This window comes from Cervus elaphus, chromosome 24, assembly GCF_910594005.1.
Source record: "Cervus elaphus chromosome 24, mCerEla1.1, whole genome shotgun sequence".
Taxonomy (NCBI): Eukaryota; Metazoa; Chordata; class Mammalia; order Artiodactyla; family Cervidae; genus Cervus; species Cervus elaphus.
Window position 1 is genome coordinate 9362627 of NC_057838.1, and position 16043 is coordinate 9378669.

The window sequence follows — 16043 nt, forward strand, 5'->3', positions numbered from 1 at the left end:
AGGTGGGGAACTAGGTCTTTCTCTGTGGTCTGCACAGGGGATTCAGACATCCTTTCGTCTTGTGAGATGCAAGACGAGACTGCATTCAAGTCACTGCAGGAATATCCGGCCTTATTTCGCCTCAGGGTATCGCAGTGTCCATTCCACTTGAGGCCGCAAAATCAGGGTCCCTTTCACATACCTAGAGCTGAGAGAAGCCTCCCCTTGAGGTGCTTGTGGTAAGGTGGTATTCCTCTGGAGTCGAAGCCAGGGACTAACCTCTCATCTCGAGTTGATTTTTGGTCCATGGAGCTCTTTCGTGTTGCTACAGTGACCTCAGGATGCCTCTAGCCTTGAAACAGTGTTCTTGGGGTTTCTCTGGAGTGCCATCAAGGAAATCAAGGCTCTTTTCATGTGTGATGTGCAACACGGAATTGCTCTGCACGCAGGGCAGGGGAATCAGGCCTCATCTCGCGGCGAGGGGAAAGTCTCATGGTTTTTCTCAAGTTGCGGCGGGAACCTGGGGTATATTCTCGAGTTAAGACGGGTATGGCCCCTCCACCCACGTGTTTGTTCAGCGACGTCAGGACTCCTGCCTAGTTGCGAGGGACAACTCGGGATTCTCCTCGAGGCTTGGCAGGGTAATTGGGACGCTGCTCCAACTGAGGCGGGAGACCAAGGGTCCCTTTCCACGTGCCACAGGAATCCTGGGACTTCTATCAAGTTTCACGAGGAGTCAGGCATCGTCTCCTTTGGAGGCACTGATCTCCGCGTACCTCTGGAGGTTTCAAAGGATGTGAGGCCTCCGGTCGCGATGAGGTGGGGAACTCCGTCTTTCTCTGTGGTCTCCACAGGGGATTCAGACATCCTTTCTTCTTGGGAGATGCAAGACGAGCCTGCATTCAAGTCACTGCAGGGATATCCGGCCTTATTTCGCGTCAGGGCATCGCAGTGTCCATTCCACTTGAGGCCGCAAAATCAAAGTCCCTCAGACATACCTACAGCTGAGAGAAGCCTCCTCTTGAGGTGCTTGTGGTAAGGTGGTATTCCTCTGGAGGTGAAGCCAGGGACTAACCTCTCATTTCGAGTTGATTCTTGGTCCACGGAGCTCTTTCGTGTTGCTACAGTGACCTCAGGATCCCTCTAGACTTGAAACAGTGTTCTTGGGGTTTCTCTGGAGTGCCATCAAGGAAATCAAGGCTCCTTTCATGTGTGATTTGCAACACGGAATTTCTCTGCATGCAGTGCAGGGGAATCGGGCCTCATCTCGCGGCGAAGGGGAAGTCTCATTGTTTTTTCAAGTTGCGGCGGGAACCTGGGGTATCTTGTCGAGTTAAGACGGGGATGGCCCTTCCACACACGTGTTTGTTCAGCGACGTCAGGACTCCTGCCTATTTGCGAGGGACAACTCGGGATTCTCCTCGAGGCTTGGCAGGGCAATTGGGACGCCTCTCCAGCTGAGGCGGGAGACCAAGGGTCCCTTTCCACGTGCCACAGGAATCCTGGGACTCCTATCAAGTTTCACGAGGAGTCAGGCATCGTCTCCTTTGGAGGCACTGATCTCCGCGTACCTCTGGAGTTTTCCAAAGGATGTGAGGCCTCCGGTCGCGATGAGCTGGGGAACTAGGTCTTTCTCTGTGGTCTCCACAGGGGATTCAGACATCGTTTTGTCTTGGGAGATGCAAGACGAGCCTGCATTCAAGTCACTGCAGGGATATCCGGCCTTATTTCGCGTCAGGGCATCCCAGTGTCCATTCCACTTGAGGCCGCAAAAACAGGGTCCCTCAGACATACCTAGAGCTGAGAGAAGCCTCCTCTTGAGGTGCTTGTGGTAAGGTGGTATTCCTCTGGAGTCGAAGCAAGGGACTAACCTCTCATCTCGAGTTGATTCTTGGTCGACGGAGCTCTTTGGTGTTGCTACAGTGACCTCAGGATCCCTCTAGACTTGAAACAGTGTTCTAGAGTTTTCTCTGGAGTGCCATCAAGGAAATTAAGGCTCCTTTCATGTGTGATTTGCAACACGGAATTGGTCTGCACGCAGTGCAGGGTAATCGGGCCTCATCTCGCTGCGAGGGGGAAGTCTCATGGTTTTTCTCAAGTTGCGGCGGGAACCTGGGGTATATTCTCGAGTTAAGACGGGGATGGCCCTTCCACCCACGTGTTTGTTCAGCGACGTCAGGACTCCTGCCTAGTTGCGAGGGACAACTCGCGATTCTCCTCGAGGCTTGGCAGGGCAATTGGGACGCCTTTCCAGCTGAGGCGGGAGACCACGGGTCCCTTTCCACGTGCCACAGGAATCCTGGGACTCCTATCAAGTTTCACGAGGAGTCAGGCATCGTCTCCTTTGGAGGCACTGATCTCCGCGTACCTGGGGAGTTTTCAAAGGATGTAAGGCCTCCGGTCCCCTTGAGGTGGGGAACTAGGTCTTTCTCTGTGGTCTCCACAGGGGATTCAGACATCCTTTCATCTTGGGAGATGCAAGACGAGCCTGCATTCAAATCACTGCAGGGATATCCGGCCTTATTTCGCGTCAGGGCATCACAGTGTCCATTCCACTTGAGACCGCAAAATCAGGGTCCCTCTCACATACCTAGAGCTGAGAGAAGCCTCCTCTTAAGGTGCTTGTGGTAAGGTGGTATTCCTCTGGAGTCGAAGTTAGGGACTAACCTCTCATCTCGAGTTGATTTTTGGTCCACGGAGCTCTTTCGTGTTGCTACAGTGACCTCAGGATCCCTCTAGCCTTGATACAGTGTTCTTGGGGTTTCTCTGGAGTGCCATCAAGGAAACCAAGGCTCCTTTCATGTGTGATGTGCAACACGGAATTGCTCTGCACGCAGTGCAGGGGATCGGGCCTCATCTCGCGGCGAGGGGGAAGTCTCATGGTTTTTCTCAAGTTGCGGCGGGAACCTGGGGTATATTCTCGAGTTAAGACGGGGATGGCCCTTCCACACACGTGTTTGTTCAGCGACATCAGGACTCCTGCCTAGTTGCGAGGGACAACTCGGGATTCTCCTCGAGGCTTGGCAGGGCAATTGGGACGCCTCTCCAGCTGAGGCGGGAGACCAAGGGTCCCTTTCCACGAGCCACAGAAATCCTGGGACTCCTATCAAGTTTCACGAGGAGTCAGGCATCGTCTCCTTTAGAGGCACTGATCTCCGCGTACCTCTGGAGTTTTCCAAAGGATGTGAGGCCTCCGGTCGCGATGAGGTGGGGAACTAGGTCTTTCTCTGTGGTCTCCACAGGGGATTCAGACATCCTTTCATCTTGGGAGATGCAAGACGAGCCTGCATTCAAGTCACTGCAGGGATATCCGGCCTTATTTCGAGTCAGGGCGTCGCAGTGTCCATTCCACTTGAGGCTACTAACTCAGTGTCCCTGTCACATACCTAGAGCTGAGAGAAGCCTCCTATTGAGGTGCTTGTGGTAAGGTGGTATTCCTCTGGAGTCGAAGCCAGGGACTAACCTCTCATCTCGAGTTGATTTTTGGTCCACGGAGCTCTTTCGTGTTGCTACAGTGACCTCAGGATCCCTCTAGACTTGAAACAGTGTTCTTGGGGTTTCTCTGGAGTGCCATCAAGGAAGTCAAGGCTCCTTTCATGTGTGATGTGCAACACGGAATTGCTCTGCACGCAGTGCAGGGGAATCGGGCCTCATCTCGCGCAGAGGGGGAAGTCCCATGGTTTTTCTCGAGTTGCGGCGGGAACCTGTGGTATATTCTCGAGTTTCAACGGGGATGGCCCTTCCACCCACGTGTTTGTTCAGCGACGTCAGGACTCCTGCCTAGTTGCGAGGGACAACTCGGGATTCTCCTCGAGGCTTGGCAGGGCAATTGGGACGCCTCTCCAGCTGAGGCGGGAGACCAAGGGTCCCTTTCCACGTGCCACAGGAATCCTGGGACTCCTATCAAGTTTCACGAGGAGTCAGGCATCGTCTCCTTTGGAGGCACTGATCTCCGCGTACCTCTGGAGTTTTCAAAGGATGTGAGGCCTCCGGTCGCGATGAGGTGGCGAACTAGGTCTTTCTCTGTGGTCTCCACAGGGGATTCAGACATCGTTTTGTCTTGGGAGATGCAAGACGAGCCTGCATTCAAGTCAATGCAGGGATATCCGGCCTTATTTCGCGTCAGGGTATCGCAGTGTCCATTCCACTTGAGGCCGCAAAATCAGGGTCCCTCAGACATACCTAGAGCTGAGAGAAGCCTCCTCTTTAGGTGCTTGTGTTAAGGTGGTATTCCTCTGGATTCGAAGCAAGGGACTAACCTCTCATCTCGAGTTGATTCTTGGTCCACGGAGCTCTTTGTTGTTGCTACAGTGACCTCAGGATCCCTCTAGACTTGAAACAGTGTTCTAGAGGTTTCTCTGGAGTGCCATCAAGGAAATCAAGGCTCCTTTCATGTGTGATGTGCAACACGGAATTGGTCTGCACGCAGTGCAGGGTAATCGGGCCTCATCTCGCTGCGAGGGGGAAGTCTCATGGTTTTTCTCAAGTTGCGGCGGGAACCTGGGGTATTTTCTCGAGTTAAGACGGGGATGGCCCTTCCACACAAGTGTTTCTTCAGCGACGTCAGGACTCCTGCCTAGTTGCGAGGGACAACTCGGGATTCTCCTCGAGGCTTGGCAGGGCAATTGGGACGCCTCTCCAGCTGAGGCGGGAGACCACGGGTCCCTTTCCACGTGCCACAGGAATCCTGGGACTCCTATCAAGTTTCACGAGGAGTCAGGCATCGTCTTCTTTGGAGGCACTGATCTCCGCGTACCTGGGGAGTTTTCAAAGGATGTAAGGCCTCCGGTCGCGATGAGGTGGGGAACTAGGTCTTTCTCTGTGGTCTCCACAGGGGATTCAGACATCCTTTCATCTTGGGAGATGCAAGACGAGCCTGCATTCAAGTCACTGCAGGGATATCCGGCCTTATTTCGCGTCAGGGCATCACAGTGTCCATTCCATTTGAGGCCACAAAATCAGGGTACCTCTCACATACCTAGAGCTGAGAGAAGCCTCCACTTGAGGTGCTTGTGGTAAGGTGGTATTCCTCTGGAGTCGAAGTTAGGGACTAACCTCTCATCTCGAGTTGATTTTTGGTCCACGGACCTCTTTCGTGTTGCTACAGTGACCTCAGGATCCCTCTATCCTTGAAACAGTGTTCTTGGGGTTTCTCTGGAGTGCCATCAAGGAAATCAAGTCTCCTTTCATGTGTGATGTGCAACACGGAATTGCTCTGCACGCAGTGCAGGGGAATCGGGCCTCATCTCGCGGCGAGGGGGAAGTCTCATGGTTTTTCTCAAGTTGCGGCGGGAACCTGGGGTATATTCTCGAGTTAAGACGGGGATGGCCCTTCCACCCACGTGTTTGTTCAGCGACGTCAGGACTCCTGCCTAGTTGCGAGGGACAACTCGGGATTCTCCTCGAGGCTTGGCAGGGCAATTGGGACGCCTCTCCAGCTGAGGCGGGAGACCAAGGGTCCCTTTCCACGTGCCACAGGAATCCTGGGACTCCTATCAAGTTTCACGAGGAGTCAGGCATCGTCTCCTTTGGAGGCACTGATCTCCGCGTACCTCTGGAGTTTTCAAAGGATGTGAGGCCTCCGGTCGCGATGAGGTGGGGAACTAGGTCTTTCTCTGTGGTCTCCACAGGGGATTCAGACATCCTTTCGTCTTGGGAGATGCAAGACGAGCCTGCATTCAAGTCACTGCAGGGATATCCGGCCTTATTTCGCGTCAGGGCATCACAGTGTCCATTCCACTTGAGGCTGCAAACTCAGGGTCCCTCTCACATACCTAGAGCTGAGAGAAGCCTCCTCTTGAGGTGCTTGTGGTAAGGTGGTATTACTCTGGAGTCGAAGCCAGGGACTAATCTCTCATCTCGAGTTGATTCTTGGTCCACGGAGCTCTTTCGTTTTGCTACAGTGACCTCAGGATCCCTCTAGCCTTGAAACAGTGTTCTTGGGGTTTCTCTGGAGTGCCATCAAGGAAGTCAAGGCTCCTTTCATGTGTGATGTGCAACACGGAATTGCTCTGCACGCAGTGCAGGGGAATCGGGCCTCATCTCGTGGCGAGGGGGAAGTCTCACGGTTTTTCTCAAGTTGCCGCGGGAACCTGGGGTATATTGTCGAGCTAAGACGGGGATGGCCCTTCCACACACGTGTTTGTTCAGCGACGTCAGGACTCCTGCCTATTTGCGAGGGACAACTCGGGATTCTCCTCGAGGCTTGGCAGGGCAATTGGGACGCCTCTCCAGCTGAGGCGGGAGACCAAGGGTCCCTTTCCACGTGCCACAGGAATCCTGGGACTCCTATCAAGTTTCACGAGGAGTCAGGCATCGTCTCCTTTGGAGGCACTGATCTCCGCGTACCTGGGGAGTTTTCAAAGGATGTGAGGCCTCCGGTCGCGATGAGGTGGGGAACTAGGTCTTTCTCTGTGGTCTCCACAGGGGATTCAGACATCCTTTCGACTTGGGAGATGCAAGACAATCCTGCATTCAAGTCACTGCAGGGATATTCGGCCTTATTTCGAGTCAGGGCATCGCGGTGTCCATTCCACTTGAGGCCGCAAACTCAGGGTCCCTCTCACATAGCTAGAGCTGAGAGAAGCCTCCTCTTGAGGTGCTTGTGGTTAGGTGGTATTCCTCTGGAGTCGAAGCCAGGGACTAACCTCTCATCTCGAGTTGATTTTTGGTCCACGGAGCTCTTTCGTGTTGCTACAGTGACCTCAGGATCCCTCTAGCCTGGAAACAGTGTTCTTGGGGTTTCTCTGGAGTGCCATCAAGGAAGTCAAGGCTCCTTTCATGTGTGATGTGCAACACGGAATTCCTCTGCACGCAGTGCAGGGGAATCGGGCCTCATCTCGCGGAGAGGGGGAAGTCCCATGGTTTTTCTCGAGTTGCGGCGGGAACCTGGGGTATATTCTCGAGTTTCAACGGGGATGGCCCTTCCACCCACGTGTTTGTTCAGCGACGTCAGGACTCCTGCCTAGTTGCGAGGGACAACTCGGGATTCTCCTCGAGGCTTGACAGGGCAACTGGGACGCCTCTCCAGCTGAGGCGGGAGACCAAGGGTCCCTTTCCACGTGCCACAGGAATCCTGGGACTCCTATTAAGTTTCACGAGGAGTCAGGCATCGTCCCCTTTGGAGGCACTGATCTCCGCGTACCTCTGGAGTTTTCAAAGGATGTGAGGCCTCCGGTCGCGATGAGGTGGGGAACTAGGTCTTTCTCTGTGGTCTCCAGAGGGGATTCAGACATCGTTTTGTCTTGGGAGATGCAAGACGAGCCTGCATTCAAGTCAATGCACGGATATCCGGCCTTATTTCGCGTCAGGGCATCCCAGTGTCCATTCCACTTGAGGCCGCAAAATCAGGGTCCCTCAAACATACCTAGAGCTGAGAGAAGCCTCCTCTTGAGGTGCTTGTGGTAAGGTGGTATTCCTCTGGAATCGAAGCAAGGGACTAACCTCTCATCTCGAGTTGATTCTTGGTCGACGGAGCTCTTTGGTGTTGCTACAGTGACCTCAGGATCCCTCTAGACTTGAAACAGTGTTCTTGGGGTTTCTCTGGAGTGCCATCAAGGAAATCAAGGCTCCTTTCATGTGTGATTTGCAACACGGAATTGGTCTGCACGCAGTGCAGGGTAATCGGGCGTCTTCTCGCTGCGAGGGGGAAGTCTCATGGTTTTTCTCAAGTTGCGGCGGGAACCTGGGGTATATTCTCGAGTTAAGACGGGGATGGCCCTTCCACACACGTGTTTGTTCAGCGACGTCAGGACTCCTGCCTAGTTGCGAGGAACAACTCGCGATTCTCCTCGAGGCTTGGCAGGGCAATTGGGACGCCTTTCCAGCTGAGGCGGGAGACCACGGGTCCCTTTCCACGTACCACAGGAATCCTGGGACTCCTATCAAGTTTCACGAGGAGTCAGGCATCGTCTCCTTTGGAGGCACTGATCTCCGCGTACCTGGGGAGTTTTCAAAGGATGTAAGGCCTCCGGTCCCCATGAGGTGGGGAACTAGGTCTTTCTCTGTGGTCTCCATAGGGGATTCAGACATCCTTTCATCTTGGGAGATGCAAGACGAGCCTGCATTCAAGTCACTGCAGGGATATCCGGCCTTATTTCGCGTCAGTGCATCACAGTGTCCATTCCACTTGAGACCGCAAAATCAGGGTCCCTCTCACATACCTAGAGCTGAGAGAAGCCTCCTCTTGAGGTGCTTGTGGTAAGGTGGTATTCCTCTGGAGTCGAAGTTAGGGACTAACCTCTCATCTCGAGTTGATTTTTGGTCCACGGAGCTCTTTCGTGTTGCTACAGTGACCTCAGGATCCCTCTAGCCTTGAAACAGTGTTCTTGGGGTTTCTCTGGAGTGCCATCAAGGAAACCAAGGCTCCTTTCATGTGTGATGTGCAACACGGAATTGCTCTGCACGCAGTGCAGGGGAATCGGGCCTCATCTCGCGGCGAGGGGGAAGTCTCATGGTTTTTCTCAAGTTGCGGCGGGAACCTGGGGTATATTCTCGAGTTAAGACGGGGATGGCCCTTCCACACACGTGTTTGTTCAGCGACGGCAGGACTCCTGCCTAGTTGCGAGGGACAACTCGGGATTCTCCTCGAGGCTTGGCAGGGCAATTGGGACGCCTCTCCAGCTGAGGCGGGAGAACAAGGGTCCCTTTCCACGTGCCACAGGAATCCTGGGACTCCTATCAAGTTTCACGAGGAGTCAGGCATCGTCTCCTTTGAGGCTCTGATCTCCGCGTACCTCTGGAGTTTTCCAAAGGATGTGAGGCCTCCGGTCGCGATGAGGTGGGGAACTAGGTCTTTCTCTGTGGTCTCCACAGGGGATTCAGACATCCTTTCGTCTTGGGAGATGCAAGACGAGCCTGCATTCAAGTCACTGCAGGGATATCCGGCCTTATTTCGAGTCAGGGCATCGCAGTGTCCATTCCACTTGAGGCTGCAAACTCAGTGTCCCTGTCACATACCTAGAGCTGAGAGAAGCCTCCTATTGAGGTGCTTGTGGTTAGGTGGTATTCCTCTGGAGTCGAAGCCAGGGACTAACCTCTCATCTCGAGTTGATTTTTGGTCCACGGAGCTCTTTCGTGTTGCTACAGTGACCTCAGGATCACTCTAGCCTGGAAACAGTGTTCTTGGGGTTTCTCTGGAGTGCCATCAAGGAAGTCAAGGCTCCTTTCATGTGTGATGTGCAACACGGAATTGCTCTGCACGCAGTGCAGGGGAATCGGGCCTCATCTCGCGCAGAGGGGGAAGTCCCATGGTTTTTCTCGAGTTGCGGCGGGAACCTGTGGTATATTCTCGAGTTTCAACGGGGAAGGCCCTTCCACCCACGTGTTTATTCAGCGACGTCAGGACTCCTGCCTAGTTGTGAGGGACAACTCGGGATTCTCCTCGAGTCTTGGCAGGGCAATTGGGACGCCTCTCCAGCTGAGGCGGGAGACCAAGGGTCCCTTTCCACGTGCCACAGGAATCCTGGGACTCCTATCAAGTTTCACGAGGAGTCAGGCATCGTCTCCTTTGGAGGCACTGATCTCCGCGTACCTCTGGAGTTTTCAAAGGATGTGAGGCCTCCGGTCGCGATGAGGTGGGGAACTAGGTCTTTCTCTGTGGTCTCCACAGGGGATTCAGACATCGTTTTGTCTTGGGAGATGCAAGACGAGCCTGCATTCAAGTCACTGCAGGAATATCCGGCCTTATTTCGAGCCACGACATCGCGCTGTCCATTCCACTTGAGGCCAAAAAATCAGGGTCCCTCTCACATACCTAGAGCTGAGAGAAGCCTCCTCTTGAGGTGATTGTGGTAAGGTGGTATTCCTCTGGATTCGAAGCAAGGGACTAACCTCTCATCTCGAGTTGATTCTTGGTCCACGGAGCTCTTTGTTGTTGCTACAGTGACCTCAGGATCCCTCTAGACTTGAAACAGTGTTCTAGAGGTTTCTCTGGAGTGCCGTCAAGGAAATCAAGGCTCCTTTCATGTGTGATGTGCAACACGGAATTGCTCTGCACGCAGTGCAGGGTAATCGGGCCTCATCTCGCGGCGAGGGGGAAGTCTCATGGTTTTTCTCAAGTTGCGGCGGGAACCTGGGGTATTTTCTCGAGTTAAGACGGGGATGGCCCTTCCACACAAGGGTTTCTTCAGCGACGTCAGGACTCCTGCCTAGTTGCGAGGGACAACTCGGGATTCTCCTCGAGGCTTGGCAGGGCAATTGGGACGCCTCTCCAGCTGAGGCGGGAGACCACGGGTCCCTTTCCACGTGCCACAGGAATCCTGGGACTCCTATCAAGTTTCACGAGGAGTCAGGCATCGTCTCCTTTGGAGGCACTGATCTCCGCGTACCTGGGGAGTTTTCAAAGGATGTGAGGCCTCCGGTCCCCATGAGGTGGGGAACTAGGTCTTTCTCTGTGGTCTCCACAGGGGATTCAGACATCCTTTCATCTTGGGAGATGCAAGACGAGCCTCCATTCAAGTCACTGCTGGGATATCCGGCCTTATTTCGCGTCAGGGCATCACAGTGTCCATTCCATTTGAGGCCACAAAATCAGGGTACCTCTCACATACCTAGAGCTGAGAGAAGCCTCCTCTTTAGGTGCTTGTGGTAAGGTGGTATTCCTCTGGAGTCGAAGTTAGGGACTAACCTCTCATCTCGAGTTGATTTTTGGTCCACGGAGCTCTTTCGTGTTGCTACAGTGACCTCAGGATCCCTCTATCCTTGAAACAGTGTTCTTGGGGTTTCTCTGGAGTGCCATCAAGGAAACCAAGGCTCCTTTCATGTGTGATGTGCAACACGGAATTGCTCTGCACGCAGTGCAGGGGAATCGGGCCTCATCTCGCGGCGAGGGGGAAGTCACATGGTTTTTCTCAAGTTGCGGCGGGAACCTGGGGTATATTCTCGAGTTAAGACGGGGATGGCCCTTCCACCCACGTGTTTGTTCAGCGACGTCAGGACTCCTGCCTAGTTGCGAGGGACAACTCGGGATTCTCCTCGAGGCTTGGCAGGGCAATTGGGACGCCTCTCCAGCTGAGGCGGGAGACCAAGGGTCCCTTTCCACGTGCCACAGGAATCCTGGGACTCCTATCAAGTTTCACGAGGAGTCAGGCATCGTCTCCTTTGGAGGCACTGATCTCCGCGTACCTCTGGAGTTTTCAAAGGATGTGAGGCCTCCGGTCGCAATGAGGTGGGGAACTAGGTCTTTCTCTGTGGTCTCCACAGGGGATTCAGACATCCTTTCGTCTTGGGAGATGCAAGACGAGCCTGCATTCAAGTCACTGCAGGGATATCCGGCCTTATTTCGCGTCAGGGCATCGCAGTGTCCATTCCACTTGAGGCTGTAAACTCAGGGTCCCTCTCACATACCTAGAGCTGAGAGAAGCCTCCTCTTGAGGTGCTTGTGGTAAGGTGGTATTACTCTGGAGTCGAAGCCAGGGACTAATCTCTCATCTCGAGTTGATTCTTGGTCCACGGAGCTCTTTCGTTTTGCTACAGTGACCTCAGGATCCCTCTAGCCTTGAAACAGTGTTCTTGGGGTTTCTCTGGAGTGCCATCAAGGAAGTCAAGGCTCCTTTCATGTTTGATGTGCAACACGGAATTGCTCTGCACGCAGTGCAGGGGAATCGGGCCTCATCTCGCGGCGAGGGGGAAGTCTCACGGTTTTTCTCAAGTTGCGGCGGGAACCTGGGGTATATTGTCGAGCTAAGACGGGGATGGCCCTTCCACACACGTGTTTGTTCAGCGACGTCAGGACTCCTGCCTCTTTGCGAGGGACAACTCGGGATTCTCCTCGAGGCTTGGCAGGGCAATTGGGACGCCTCTCCAGCTGAGGCGGGAGACCAAGGGTCCCTTTCCACGTGCCACAGGAATCCTGGGACTCCTATCAAGTTTCACGAGGAGTCAGGCATCGTCTCCTTTGGAGGCACTGATCTCCGCGTACCTGGGGAGTTTTCAAAGGATGTGAGGCCTCCGGTCGCGATGAGGTGGGGAACTAGGTCTTTCTCTGTGGTCTCCACAGGGGATTCAGACATCCTTTCGACATGGGAGATGCAAGACGAGCCTGCATTCAAGTCACTGCAGGGATATTCAGCCTTATTTCGAGTCAGGGCATCGCGGTGTCCATTCCACTTGAGGCCGCAAACTCAGGGTCCCTCTCACATAGCTAGAGCTGAGAGAAGCCTCCTCTTGAGGTGCTTGTGGTAACGTGGTATTCCTCTGGAGTCGAAGCCAGGGACTAACCTCTCATCTCGAGTTGATTTTTGGTCCACGGAGCTCTTTCGTGTTGCTACAGTAACCTCAGGATCCCTCTAGCCTTGAAACAGTGTTCTTGGGGTTTCTCTGTATTGCCATCAAGGAAATCAAGGCTCCTTTCATGTGTGATGTGCAACACGGAATTGGTCAGCACGCAGTGCAGGGGAATCGGTCCTCATCTCGTGGCGAGGGGGAAGTCTCATGTTTTTTCTCGAGTTGCGGCGGGAACCTGGGGTATATTCTCGAGTTACGACGGGGATGGCCCTTCCACCCACGTGTTTGTTCAGCGACATCAGGACTCCTGCCTAGTTGCGAGGGACAACTCGGGATTCTCCTCGAGGCTTGGCAGGGCAATTATGACGCCTCTCCAGCTGAGGCGGGAGACCAAGGGTCCCTTTCCACGTGCCACAGGAATCCTGGGACTCCTATCAAGTTTCACGAGGAGTCAGGCATCGTCTCCTTTGGAGGCACTGATCTCCGCGTACCTCTGGAGTTTTCAAAGGATGTGAGGCCTCCGGTCGCGATGAGGTGGGAAACTAGGTCTTTCTCTGTGGTCTCCACAGGGGATTCAGACATCCTTTCGTCTTGGGAGATGCAAGACGAGCCTGCATTCAAGTCACTGCAGGGATATCCGGCCTTATTTCGAGTCAGCGCATCGCAGTGTCCATTCCACTTGAGGCTGCAAACTCAGTGTCCCTGTCACATACCTAGAGCTGAGAGAAGCCTCCTATTGAGGTGCTTGTGGTTAGGTTGTATTCCTCTGGAGTCGAAGCCAGGGACTAACCTCTCATCTCGAGTTGATTTTTGGTCCACGGAGCTCTTTCGTGTGGCTACAGTGACCTCAGGATCCCTCTAGCCTGGAAACAGTGTTCTTGGGGTTTCTCTGGAGTGCCATCAAGGAAGTCAAGGCTCCTTTCATGTGTGATGTGCAACACGGAATTGCTCTGCACGCAGTGCAGGGGAATCGGGCCTCATCTCGCGGAGAGGGGGAAGTCCCATGGTTTTTCTCGAGTTGCGGCGGGAACCTGGGGTATATTCTCGAGTTTCAACGGGGATGGCCCTTCCACCCACGTGTTTGTTCAGCGACGTCAGGACTCCTGCCTAGTTGCGAGTGACAACTCGGGATTCTCCTCGAGGCTTGGCAGGGCAATTGGGACGCCTCTCCAGCTGAGGCGGGAGACCAAGGGTCCCTTTCCACGTGCCACAGGAATCCTGGGACTCCTAATAAGTTTCACGAGGAGTCAGGCATCGTCCCCTTTGGAGGCACTGATCTCCGCGTACCTCTGGAGTTTTCAAAGGATGTGAGGCCTCCGGTCGCGATGAGGTGGGGAACTAGGTCTTTCTCTGTGGTCTCCAGAGGGGATTCAGACATCGTTTTGTCTTGGGAGATGCAAGACGAGCCTGCATTCAAGTCAATGCAGGGATATCCGGCCTTATTTCGCGTCAGGGCATCCCAGTGTCCATTCCACTTGAGGCCGCAAAAACAGGGTCCCTCAGACATACCTAGAGCTGAGAGAAGCCTCCTCTTGAGGTGCTTGTGGTAAGGTGGTATTCCTCTGGAGTCGAAGCAAGGGACTAACCTCTCATCTCGAGTTGATTCTTGGTCGACGGAGCTCTTTGGTGTTGCTACAGTGACCTCAGGATCCCTCTAGCCTTGAAACAGTGTTCTTGGGGTTTCTCTGGAGTGCCATCAAGGAAATCAAGGCTCCTTTCATGTGTGATTTGCAACACGGAATTGGTCTGCACGCAGTGCAGGGTAATCGGGCCTCATCTCGCTGCGAGGGGGAAGTCTCATGGTTTTTCTCAAGTTGCGGCGGGAACCTGGGGTATATTCTCGAGTTAAGACGGGGATGGCCCTTCCACACACGTGTTTGTTCAGCGACGTCAGGACTCCTGCCTAGTTGCGAGGGACAACTCGCGATTCTCCTCGAGGCTTGGCAGGGCAATTGGGACGCCTTTCCAGCTGAGGCGGGAGACCACGGGTCCCTTTCCACGTACCACAGGAATCCTGGGACTCCTATCAAGTTTCACGAGGAGTCAGGCATCGTCTCCTTTGGAGGCACTGATCTCCGCGTACCTCTGGAGTTTTCAAAGGATGTAAGGCCTCCGGTCGCGATGAGGTGGGGAACTAGGTCTTTCTCTGTGGTCTCCACAGGGGATTCAGACATCCTTTCATCTTGGGAGATGCAAGACAAGCCTGCATTCAAGTCACTGCAGGGATATCCGGCCTTATTTCGAGTCAGGGCATCGCAGGGTCCATTCCACTTGAGGCTGCAAAATCAGGGTCCCTGTCACATACCTAGAGCTGAGAGAAGCCTCCTATTGAGGTGCTTGTGGTTAGGTGGTATTCCTCTGGAGTCGAAGCCAGGGACTAACCTCTCATCTCGAGTTGATTTTTGGTCCACGGAGCTATTTCGTGTTACTACAGTGACCTCAGGATCCCTCTAGCCTTGAAACAGTGTTCTTGGGGTTTCTCTGGAGTGCCATCAAGGAAGTCAAGGCTCCTTTCATGTGTGATGTGCAACACGGAATTGCTCTGCACGCAGTGCAGGGGAATCGGGCCTCATCTCGCGCAGAGGGGGAAGTCCCATGGTTTTTCTCGAGTTGCGGCGGGAACCTGTGGTATATTCTCGAGTTTCAACGGGGATGGCCCTTCCACCCACGTGTTTGTTCAGCGACGTCAGGACTCCTGCCTAGTTGTGAGGGACAACTCGGGATTCTCCTCGAGGCTTTGCAGGGCAATTGGGATGCCTCTCCAGCTGAGGCGGGAGACCAAGGGTCCCTTTCCACGTGCCACAGGAATCCTGGGACTCCTATCAAGTTTCACGAGGAGTCAGGCATCGTCTCCTTTGGAGGCACTGATCTCCGCGTACCTCTGGAGTTTTCAAAGGATGTGAGGCCTCCGGTCGCGATGAGGTGGGGAACTAGGTCTTTCTCTGTGGTCTCCACAGGGGATTCAGACATCGTTTTGTCTTGGGAGATGCAAGACGAGCCTGCATTCAAGTCAATGCAGGGATATCCGGCCTTATTTCGCGTCAGGGCATCGCAGTGTCCATTCCACTTGAGGCCGCAAAATCAGGGTCCCTCAGACATACTTAGAGCTGAGAGAAGCCTCCTCTTGAGGTGCTTGTGGTAAGGTGGTATTTCTCTGGATTCGAAGCAAGGGACTAACCTCTCATCTCGAGTTGATTCTTGGTCCACGGAGCTCTTTGTTGTTGCTACAGTGACCTCAGGATCCCTCTAGACTTGAAACAGTGTTCTAGAGGTTTCTCTGGAGTGCCATCAAGGAAATCAAGGCTCCTTTCATGTGTGATTTGCAACACGGAATTGGTCTGCACGCAGTGCAGGGTAATCGGGCCTCATCTCGCGGCGAGGGGGAAGTCTCATGGTTTTTCTCAAGTTGCGGCGGGAACCTGGGGTATTTTCTCGAGTTAAGACGGGGATGGGCCTTCCACACAAGTGTTTCTTCAGCGACGTCAGGACTCCTGCCTAGTTGCGAGGGACAACTCGGGATTCTCCTCGAGGCTTGGCAGGGCAATTGGGACGCCTCTCCAGCTGAGACGGGAGACCACGGGTCCCTTTCCACGTGCCACAGGAATCCTGGGACTCCTATCAAGTTTCACGAGGAGTCAGGCATCGTCTCCTTTGGAGGCACTGATCTCCGCGTACCTGGGGAGTTTTCAAAGGATGTAAGGCCTCCGGTCCCCATGAGGTGGGGAACTAGGTCTTTCTCTGTGGTCTCCACAGGGGATTCAGACATCCTTTCATCTTGGGAGATGCAAGACGAGCCTCCATTCAAGTCACTGCTGGGATATCCGGCCTTATTTCGCGTC